Below are 11,659 nucleotides of genomic sequence, written 5' to 3'. Positions count from 1 at the left end.
ATATCACACGCTGTATGCACTCAATTATTGAAAAAAGAAATCGATTGAATCTGAATAAACACGTAGTCATCATGAAAAAACAGAAAGTTAGTTGAGACTCGAGACGCAATGTGAAATGTCAACTCAAATGTGTGAATACAAATGATTCCTAATACTGCACATACTCAGTGTGCGTTTGTTTTCTTTGTTTCACTCCTATATGAGTTAATTTTAAAGTGGTTCTTGATATTAGCTATTTGTATCGGGAAAAAAAAAAATTAAGTTTTGTTTCACCACAAATATTTTTAAAATTAAAAAAATTGCATCACGAGTCTTTTTTTTTTTTTTCTATTGAGTTACTTTTCATGTTATAAATAACGTGACATATTATTTCCATACTATGATACTAGATTAGACGATGCGATGCGATGTCGCTTTTAGTTTTGATGCTAAATGTTTAATGACATGATGTTATTTAAATTTAATGAATCGCAAAATGTCTTATTCTAAAAAAAAAAAATTTATGACCATTAAAATTAAATGACACGGTTTTATCAAGTATTTAATAGAAAAATTAAAACAACATTTTATCTAGTCTTACGTAAAAAAAAATGTACCATATCATTCACTACCGATAAATAACTCGATTGAAAGGGAATGGAATTAATGTAGTACCATTTTTTCAATCTTGTTCAAAAATTTTTGTGGTGCAATTGAAATTTCGAAAATCTTTTTAATACAAACAGCTAATCTCAAATATCATTTTACAGCTTCACTTTAATTGCAGATAGAAATTTGATTTTGTTGATAAATGTTTTAAGAGTCTTAGTATCATATCATACTCTGAATTAAACTAAATCCATTATTTAAAGATATATATTTATTTTTCAATAAATGTAAAAAAGTGAATGAGATAATTAATTTGACAAGGACTTTGTATATTCTTATTATCTTTTAAGGGAGCGGTGACACTTAAAACATGCATAAAAGTTTTTTAAAACATTTTTTATTTTTAAATCTTTAAACTATGTCTTTCATTAAGACATCTGCCAACAAAAGACACACAAAAAAAACACAAAAATGGAGAAATATATAATAAATATTAAAGTAAAATAAAAAACTTCCATTATTTTCTATACAGATGTGGTTTTCTAAACTAATAGAAAAATTAATTAAAGGGAGATAAATTAAAACTTGAAGTCGGCAAAATGATATGAAGTAGTAATTTCAACTTCCAGAAACATTATATCATGCGGCTGCCAGTGGACCGGAAAATGAAAGAACGAATACGATACGCGCAAATGGAAGGAAAAATGGGTTTCATTTTTAAAGGCAAATTTGACTGAAAATGGACCTTCACTACTTGAATGAATGAACATAAGAACTTAGATGGAAATTGCTTCTTCCTAATTGGCCTATTATTATTATTATTATGAAAAAATTTTTATCACACTACTATGAAAAAGTTGTGTTATTCAACTACGATATATATTTGATTATTTTAGTTAATTCAAAAAAAAATATAAAACAATGAGTTTAAATATACACATTCTAAATTTTAATATTGATGGATTATTTTTAATTTTTAAAGTTTATGACACATACAACTCTTGAAAAAGATATCTCTCCATCAAAAAATCATATAGGTAGTTGTTCCGAGAGTTACCTAAAATGCTGATTTGGGGCTGAACGTGAGATCCAGACTTCTTTAATGGTAGCAACCGACTTGTTGGTACTGAAGTGCTGCCTGTCCGAGTTTCTCGTGAGGAGGTGGGGGTGGTACCTGCAAGAGACTCCAATGCTTAAATTAGTAAGGGATTTAAGCAGGTTTTTAGTGGAATAGAACGTGAGTTATACCTGAGGGTGCCAGTATATTTATAGTAGAATTGTTAACCACCTTTGTTGGGGTAATCTTATCTTTTCTGGTAGATAAGCATTTCCTTATCTTGGGAGTTTGTTGAGATTCACCTTCTAAACGATTTAGGGATCAGCCCTTCTGCTTTGGGCGAGTAGCGCTTTCGCCCTAGAGAGTCATTGTCCGACCTCCTGGAAGAGGTCGGGCTTCTCCTGAGGTCCACCTTTAATGGTGGGCCTTTTAGTGTTTTGGTTATGGCTTTCATTTGTTAAGCCAGGGTATGAACAGTGCCCCTGTTTAAGTTCGTTCCTTTTATAGATCGGGCTCAAGTATTCCGTGGCTTCTATTAAGGAGGTCGGGTCTCGATCTTGTCGGCGTGAAGAAGATTGTTCACGTTTTGTTGTTCTTTAGACGCGCTCTTCCTTTCTTCCTGACGGTCTTCTTCAAGGTTTGTTCCTTTTCTTTTTCCTCAGGCTTCTCCTTTCTGATTGCACGCAACTTGCTTTGTTGTTCGCTTTGCTTTGGCTGTTTTTACATTTTTGTTGTTTTCAGAGGAGACTTTACGAGCCGTATTTGAAAGAAAGTGTTTTGCTACTTAAAAGATTTGAAAATGGCTTCTTCTTTTCTTGAAAGGGTCGTTGTGTGTGCTATTATAACTGTTGTTTTTTATGTGTTGTATTGCCCCTAATGGTGCCGCTTTTGACATAGTGTCGTGTCGAGAGGGCGCCATTTGGTTGTTGTGTAGAAAAGATTTTCTCAATAGTAGCTTTTCCTTGATTTAGTTGTTTTGCTCGACTTGCATTGGCCGAGCTCCGACTTCTGCTAGTAACTGCCTGCTTTATTTTGCACTGTGTAGTTGTAGCATTTATGTCTCGCAAGGTCATTTTGAACATGTTATGTACTGTATTGCCCCTAATGGTGCCGCTTTTGACATAGTGTCGTGTCGAGAGGGCGCCATTTGGTTGTTGTGTAGAAAAGATTTTTCAATAGTAGCTTTTCCTTGATTTAGTTGTTTTGCTCGACTTGCATTGGCCGAGCTCCGACTTCTGCTAGTAACTGCCTACTTTATTTTGCACTGTGTAGTTTTAGCGTTTATGTCTCGCAAGGTCATTTTGAACATGTCAACTAAGGTTCCTCCTTCTCTTCGGGACTGGGTAGATAGCGTTGTTCTTAGCTGTGTCCCTGTGACCGAAAAAAAGTATTATGACACGTTCCGTAGGTACCATATCATTTGTGAGAATATGGAGGATGAGAGAAATTATGCTTTAGAATCACCCGACCCTGAGGACAGAGTTTGCTTTCCCCCTATTATAGAGTCCGAGCAGCCCTTCTTTTATGCCTATGACTATTTCTTTACTAGGCTAGGTGTCCGACTTCCTTTTACCGACTTCGAGATGGAGGTCTTGCGATCTTCCAATCTTGCTCCTTCTCAGCTGCACCCAAATTCTTTGGCCTTATGAAAATGTTTTAGCTCTTTGTCAAGGATTGGACGTTCAGCCTTCTTTGAATATTTTCTTCTACCTTTTTGTAGCCACCAAACCGTATAGTTCAACCAAGAAATTGGGGTGGATATCTTTCCAAGCTGTACAAGGTCAGAAGGCGTTTTCCATCTTTGATGACTCCTTTCCCGACTTTAAAAACTACTTCTTTAAAGTCAAGGGTGTGGTGGGTGTCCGACCTTTCTTCTTGTCCGAGAACCAGGAAAGCTTGTTCCCTTTGTATTGGCAGGACACCCTTGAGATTGTTAAGCATGATCTTTCTTATTTAGATGATTTAGGAAGGGGGGTAGTAGAATTCATTCTGGGTACCTGGGGTCAAGATCCTCATTTGGACACAAAGAGGTATTTGGGAGATCCTAGCCTTCTGAAGTCGGACGATGGTAGTGCCTTTTCCCTTGCTTTTTAGTTTATTCTCGTTTATTAGATGCTGATTCGAATCGTATCATGTTTTGTTATTGTAGAGGTTATGGCTCCTAAATCTGCTATGAAGTTTCTTCAGAACACCAAAAAGATGATGGTGGCTCGGAACCTCCAGCTGCAAAAGGAGGTCGGGGAGGGTCCTTCACAGCAGGAGATCGGTAAGTCTACCCAATCTTCACCACGGAAGAGGTCAGGATCGGGTCCTTCTGATCCGAAAATTATTATCCTGACCCCCCTTTCCCGGATTATCTCTTTAGACTCCACTCCTTCGTCTCCTTCGTCCACAAAGCCGCCTCCCAAAAAATAGAAACTTGATGAAGAAGAGAGCATCTATACCAAGAATTTTAATGCTCTGGCCTGGGGAGAGGAGTACCTTGTCGCTCATCATCACATGAGTATGGATGATGTAGCGATCCAAAATCATCTCCAGACCCTGGCTAGTGGGGGGTCTTCGTCTCTTGGGAGTGTGCTCTCAACTTTCTAGGGAGCTGAAGAGTTCTCCTATTCAAGCTACTGCTGGGGCTCTGGTAGCTTCCCGAGCCGATGTGGAGAGGCTAAGTGAAATCAAGGTGGAATTGGAGAAAGAGAGGGACACCTTGAAGGCCGACTTGGAAAGAGCTCGGAAGAGGGAGAATAAGTCGGAAGCAGTTGCTGCATTGGCCGAGGAGAAAGCCAAAAAATACCAGGAAAGCTATACTAGGGACTTTGGGGAGAGGCTGGCTCGGGAGGAGGAACTTGAGAAATTGAAGGAGGATTTGGCTGGGTTCCAGGAGATGGTTGCCTTGGGTATGGATGAAATGTTTGAGAACCTTGAAGTCCAGGTTAAGGTTTTGGCTCCCGACCTCGATCTATCCCTTTTTAGTACGGAAATATAGTGGTGGACAGGAAGATCATTCATACAGTCGATTTAAAGGATGAGGAGGTGCCTATCTAAGATCCAAAGTCTTCCTGAGCTCGGGCCAGTCCGTCTTTCACCTCGGGACCTCCGATAGTTTCGACTTCCTCCTTGGGAGCCTCACCTGAAGATATTGCTGTTGAGGCCTCCTCGGTTGCTGTATCGGCCATTCCTGTTTCCGTGCTACCTCCTTCTCCTAAAAGGGATGAAGCTACTGGTGAGAAACTTGACCCCCTTTTTGGGAAGGAGCCTTGAGTTCTCTTCAAATCTCTTTTGTTATTTTGTAGTAGCCCGGCCTGTGGGCTTTCAAAACAATCTGGTTTGTAGTAGTTGGTAGTTTCATGAGCACTTTGCTTCTATTGTTTAGTTGTTTGTTTCACAACTTTTATTAAGAAATGTTCATAACTCTTTTATGTAGTACCTTTTTTCCGTAGTAATGCATATTGTGTTTTAATTCTTGAGTTTTTGTTTGTTAATTTCTTTAATAGGCCCAACTTCAAGTAGTTGGTCTTTGCTAAGTTACTTTTGCAACTCTGTTTTTGTTTCGACCTGTTTTGAGGTCGCTTCGTATGAGTTGCTTGTATAACTCGTGGCTTTATCTTGTCGACCATGTTAAGTCGGACATGATTTTTGCTGTTTGTCGAGCTTAAGTTTAATGCGTTTGAGATAGGAAACGTAAAAAAATAAACCAGGAATCCTTTATTAGAATCTAAGAAATTCCTTTACAGAGCTATTTACTAAAGGCTTGAGTGCCCCTAGTCCTTGTACTGGTTTCTCATTAAAAAACCCTTTTTATTGGGAAAAAGAGTGCACCTAGGTATAAAGCTTTTAGTTGTAGTATCTTTTTAGGTTGCAAGCGTGCCAAGACCTCGGGAGCTCATGCCCTTGGAGGTCGAACACCTTATAGGAACCTTTACCTAGGACCTCTATTATCTTATAGGGTCCTTTCCATTTTGCACCTAGTTTTTCTTCACCCACCTTCTGTGTTCCGATGTCATTCCTAATCAAGACAAGGTCGTTGGTGGTGAAGTTTCTCTTTATCACCTTTTTGTTGTATCTTAGAGCCATCATTTGCTTCAGAGCTTCTTCCCTAATTCGAGCTCTTTGTCGGACTTCATTTAGGAGGTCGAGCTCTTCTCGTTGAGCCTGGATGTTAGCTCTTTTATTGTAAAATAGAACTCTAGGTGATTCTTCAATTACTTCAATGGGATTACTGCTTCCATTTCATATCTGTGTCGGAAAGGTGTTTCTCCCTTTGTGGAATTTGGAGTGGTCCGATAAGCCCACAAGACTTGAGGAAGCTCGTCAGCCCGAGCTCCTTTCGCGTCTTGTAATTGGCGCTTTAACCTGGCCAATATGACTTTGTTAGTAGCCTCAGCTTGTTCATTGGCCTAGGGGTGCTCTACGGACGTGAACTGGCGTTTAATTTTCAAGTCGGACACCATATTTTTGAAGGTTGAGTCGGTAAATTGAGTTCCATTGTCCGTGGTGATGGAGTGGGGAACCCCAAACCTTGTGACTATGTTCTTATATAGGAATTTCCAACTTCTTTGAGCAGTGATGGTTGCCAAAGGTTCTGCCTCAATCCACTTAGTAAAATAGTCAACCCCTACTATGAGGTACTTGACTTGGCTTGGGGCTTGGGGGAATGGTCCAAGTAGATCCAGCCCCCATTTAGCAAATGGCCATGGTGAGGTGACGCTGATGAGCTCCTCAGGAGGTGCTACATGGAAATTGGCATTTTTTAAGGTAGGCATGTTTTGGCGAACTCGGCAGCTTCTTTTTGTAAGGTCGGCCAAAAAAAGCCAGCTCGGATTACTTTTTTAGCTAGTGATTGACCTCCTAGGTAATTCCACATATACCACTAGTACGTCCTCCAAGACTTCCTTCATGCTGGAGGTCGGGATGCATTTTAAGAGGGGTGTTGAAATCCCTCTTTTGTATAGGATATTGTGGACTAAGGTATAGTTTTGTGCCTCCTTTATGAGCCTTTTAGCCTCTTTTTCATCGTTGGAGAGCAAGTCGAATTTGAGGTAGCTGACTATGGGAGCCATCCATCCTAGATGTTGATTGTGTATGGTCAATGATGAGCGGATAATTTATACGCTTTTTGGCATTGTTTTCAGTATGTCTTTAGTAGGATCTAGTTACTTTTAGGGATGTTTTCATTAGTTTTTATGCTAAATTCACATTTCTGGACTTCACTATGAGTTTGTATGTTTTTCTGTAATTTCAGGTATTTTCTAGCTGAAATTGAGGGACTTGAGCAAAAATCAGATTCAGAGGTAGAAGAAGGACTGCTGATACTGTTGGATTCTGACCTCCCTGCACTCAAAGTGGATTTTCTGGAGCTACAGAACTCAAAATGGCATGCTTCCAATTGCGTTGAAAAGTAGACATCCAGGGCTTTCGAGCAATATATAATAGTTCATACTTTGGCCGAGTTTAGATGATGCAAAAGGGCGTTGAACGCCAGTTCTACGCTGCTGTCTGGAGTTAAACGCCAGAAACACGTCACAAACCAGAGTTGAACGCCAGAAACACGTTACAACCTGGCGTTCAACTCCAAAAGAAGCCTCTGCACGTGGAAAGCTAAAGCTCAGCCCAAGCACACACCAAGTGGGCCCCGGAAGTGGATTTATGCATCAATTACTTACTTCTGTAAACCCTAGTAGCTAGTTTATTATAAAAAGGACTTTTTACTATTGTATTTGAGATTTTTGGATCATCTTGGGACGTCTGGTTCTTAGATTATGGGGGCTGGCCATTCGGCCATGCCTAAACCTCTCACTTATGTATTTTCAAACGGTAGAGTTTCTACACTCCATAGATTAAAGTGTGGAGCTCTGCTGTTCCTTATGAATTAATGCAAAGTACTACTGTTTTTCTATTCAACTCAACTTATTCCGCTTCTAAGATATTCATTCGAACTTCAACATGAATGTGATGAAAGTGACAATCATCATCATTCCCCCACGAACGCGTGCCTGACAACCACTTCCGTTTCACCTTAGATTGGATGATTATCTCTTGGATCTCTTAATCAGAATCTTCGTGGTATAAGCTAGATTGATGGCGGCATTCATGAGAATCCGGAAAGTCTAAACCTTGTCTGTGGTATTCCGAGTAGGATTCTGGGATTGAATGACTGTGACGAACTTCAAACTCGCGAGTGCTGGGCATAGTGACAGACGCAAAAGGAGGGTGAATCCTATTCCAGTATGATCGAGAACCTCAGATGATTAGCCGTGCCATGACAGAGCATTTGGACCATTTTTACAAGAGGATGGGATGCAGCCATTGACCACAGTGATTCCTCCAGATGATTAGCCATGCAGTGACAGCGCATCGGACCATTTTCACAGAGAGGATGAAAAGTAGCCATTGACAATGGTGATGTCCTTACATAAAGCCAGCCATGGAAAGGAGTAGGACTGATTGGATGAAGACAGTAGGAAAGCAGAAGTTCAGAGGGACGAAAGCATCTCTATACCTTTATCTGAAATTCTTACCAGTGATATACATAAGTATTTCTATCTTTATTTTCTGTTTAATTAGTATTATTTTCGAAAACTCCATAATCAATTATTATCCGCCTGACTGAGATTTACAAGATGACCATAGCTTACTTCATACCAACAATCTCCGTGGGATCGACCCTTACTCACGTAAGGTTTTATTACTTGGACGACCCAATGCACTTGCTGGTTAGTTGTATCAAAGTTGTGAATGAAAAATGATTTATTTAGACGTGCGTACAGAGTTTTTGGCGCCGTTGCCTGAGATCACAATTTCGTGCACCAAGTTTTTGGCACCGTTGCCGGGGATTGTTCGAGTTTGGACAACTGACGGTTCATCTTGTTGCTCAGATTAGGTAACTTTCTTTTCGTTTTCTTTTCAAAAAAAAAATTGTTTTCAAAAAAATCTTTCAAAAAATTTTTTTTCCTTTTGTTTTAAAAAATTATTCTATGGCTTCAAAACTTTCAAGAATGAATTCTAGAGTTTCATGGTAACATGTTGAATCCTATCTGGCTGTAAAGCCATATCCAAACTGCTTTGGGATTGGTCTTCAACTAATCACTTCAATGCATGTAATAGCATACTAAAGCTTGGCTAGCTATTAAGCCATGCCTAACCCTCAGATTGGAGCTTTAGACTAAGAGTACAAGATTCCTGGAATTCATATTAAAAATTTTGAAATCCTTATTTTCTTTTTCCTATATGTTTTTTTTTCGAAAATAATATACAAAAATAAAAAAAATTCATAAAATCATAAAAATCAAAAATATTTTGTGTTTTTTGTTTGAATCTTGAGTCAATTTTTAAGTTTGGTGTCAATTGCATACTCATCTTGCATTTTTCGAAAATTGCATTCATGCATTGCATTCATCATGATCTTCAAGTTGTTCTTGATAAAACCTTCTTGATTGATCTTCATATTATATTGTTTTGTGTTGTATGGTGTTTTTCATATGCATTCTTGAATTCTTAGTGTCTAAGCATTAAAGATTTTTAAGTTTGGTGTCTTGCATGTTTTCTTTGCATAAAAATTTTTTTTTTCAAAAATAAGTTCTTGGTGTTCATCTTGATCTTCAAAGTGTTCTTGGTGTTCATCTTGACATTCATAGCATTCTTGCATGCATTCATTGTTTTGATCCAAAACTTTCATGCATTGAGTCTTTTTCATGTTTTTCTCTCTCATCATAAAAAAAATTCAAAAAAAAAATATATCTTTCCCTTTTTCACTCATAAATTTCAAAAATTTGAGTTGACTTTTTCAAAAATTTTTAAAATTTAGTTGTTTCTTATGAGTCAAATCAAATTTTCAATTTAAAAATCTTATCTTTTTCAAAATCTTTTTCAAAAATCAAATCTTTTTCATTTTTCTTACTTATTTTCGAAAATTTTAAAAATATTTTTCAAAAATCTTTTTCTTAATTTTATCTCATAATTTTCGAAAATATCATCAACAATTAATGTTTTGATTCAAAAATTTCAAGTTTGTTACTTACTTGTTAAGAAAGATTCAAACTTTAAGTTCTAGAATCATATTTTGTGATTTCTTGTGAATCAAGTCATTAATTGTGATTTTAAAAATCAAATCTTTTTCAAAACTAATTTCAATAATATCTTTTTAAAAATATCTTCTTATCTTATCTTTTTCAAAAATTTGATTTTCAAATATCTTTTCTAACTTCTTATCTTCTTATCTTTTCAAAATTGATTTTCAAATTTGTTTCAACTAACTAACTAACTTTTTTGTTTGTTTCTTATCTTTTTCAAAACTACCTAACTAACTCTCTCTCTCTCTCTCTCTAATTTTCGAAAATATCTTCCTCTTTTTCAAAAACTCTTTTTAATTAACTAATTGTTTCAAAATTCAATTTTAATTTATTTCTTCTTCTAATTTTCGAAAATCACTAACCCTTTTTCAAAAATTATTTTCGAAAATCCTCTTTTTCTCTCATCTCCTTCTATTTATTTATTCATCTACTAACATCTCTTCCCCACTCACCAAAAATCCGAACCCTCTCTCTCTGAGTTCAGATTTTCTCTTCTTCTTTTCTTCTACTCACATAAGGGAACCTCTATACTGTGGTAAAAAGGATTCCTATTATTATTATTTTTCTGTTCCCTCTTTTTCATATGAGTAGGAGCAAGGACAAGAATATTCTTGTTGAAGCAGATCCAGAACCTGAAAGGACTCTGAAGAGAAAACTAAGAGAAGCTAAATTACAACAATCCAGCAAGCACCTTTCAGAAATTTTCGAACAAGAAGAGGAGATGGCAGCCGAAAATGATAATAATGCAAGGAGGATGCTTGGTGACTTTACTACACCTAATTCCAATTTACATGGAAGAAGCATCTCCATCCCCACCATTGGAGCAAACAATTTTGAGCTGAAACCTCAATTAGTTTCTCTGATGTAGCAGAACTGCAAGTTCCATGGACTTCCATCTGAAGATCCTTTTCAGTTCTTAACTGAATTTTTTCAGATCTGTGATACTGTTAAGACTAATGGAGTAGATCCTGAAGTCTACAGGCTCATGCTTTTCCCTTTTGCTGTAAGAGACAGAGCTAGAGTGTGGTTGGACTCTCAACCCAAAGATAGCCTGAACTCTTGGGATAAGCTGGTCACGGCTTTCTTAGCTAAGTTCTTTCCTCCTCAAAAGCTTAGTAAGCTTAGAGTGGATGTTCAAACCTTCAGACAGAAAGAAGGTGAATCCCTCTATGAAGCTTGGGAGAGATACAAGCAGCTGACCAAAAAGTGTCCTTCTGACATGCTTTCAGAATGGACCATCCTAGATATATTCTATGATGGTTTATCTGAGTTATCAAAGATGTCATTGGATACTTCTGCAGGTGGATCTATTCACCTAAAGAAAATGCCTGCAGAAGCTCAAGAACTCATTGATATGGTTGCTAATAACCAGTTCATGTACACTTCTGAGAGGAATCCTGTAAACAATGGGACGCCTCAAAAGAAGGGAGTTCTTGAAATTGATACTCTGAATGCCATATTGGCTCAGAATAAAATATTGACTCAGCAAGTCAATATAATTTCTCAGAGTCTGAATGGAATGCAAGCTGCATCCAACAGTACTCAAGAGGCGCCTTCTGAAGAAGAGGCCTATGATCCTGAAAACCTTGCAATAGCAGAGGTGAATTACATGGGTGAACCATATGGAAACACCTATAATCCCTCATGGAGAAATCACCCAAATCTCTCATGGAAGGATCAACAAAAGCCTCAACAAGGCTTTAATAATGGTGGAAGAAATAGGTTTAACAATAGTAAACCTTTTCCATCATCCACTCAGCAACAGACAGAGAACTTTGAACAAAATACCTCTAATTTAGCAAACTTAGTCTCTGATCTATCTAAGGCCACTGTGAGTTTCATGAATGAAACAAGGTCCTCCATTAGAAATTTGGAAGCACAAGTGGGCCAGCTGAGTAAGAAGATCACTGAAACCCCTCCTAGTACTCTCCCAAGTAATACAGAAGAA

The 11,659-nt window shown here is 37.6% G+C and overlaps 1 non-coding gene across 1 annotated transcript; it reads right to left on the bottom strand.

The window, feature by feature from the left end:
* Nucleotides 1–10,828: 10,828 nt before the first annotated feature.
* Nucleotides 10,829–10,936, bottom strand: LOC148581567 (small nucleolar RNA R71). The gene has a single exon (XR_015896101.1). It is a non-coding gene; the product is annotated as a small nucleolar RNA R71 (small nucleolar RNA).
* Nucleotides 10,937–11,659: the final 723 nt, after the last annotated feature.

The sequence above is a fragment of the Arachis ipaensis genome, chromosome B10, assembly GCF_059453495.1.
Source record: "Arachis ipaensis isolate K30076 ecotype BB chromosome B10, ASM5945349v1, whole genome shotgun sequence".
Classification (NCBI taxonomy): domain Eukaryota; kingdom Viridiplantae; phylum Streptophyta; class Magnoliopsida; order Fabales; family Fabaceae; genus Arachis; species Arachis ipaensis.
Note: the sequence above shows the minus strand (reverse complement) of the source record. Positions and strands in the feature narration are given on the sequence as shown.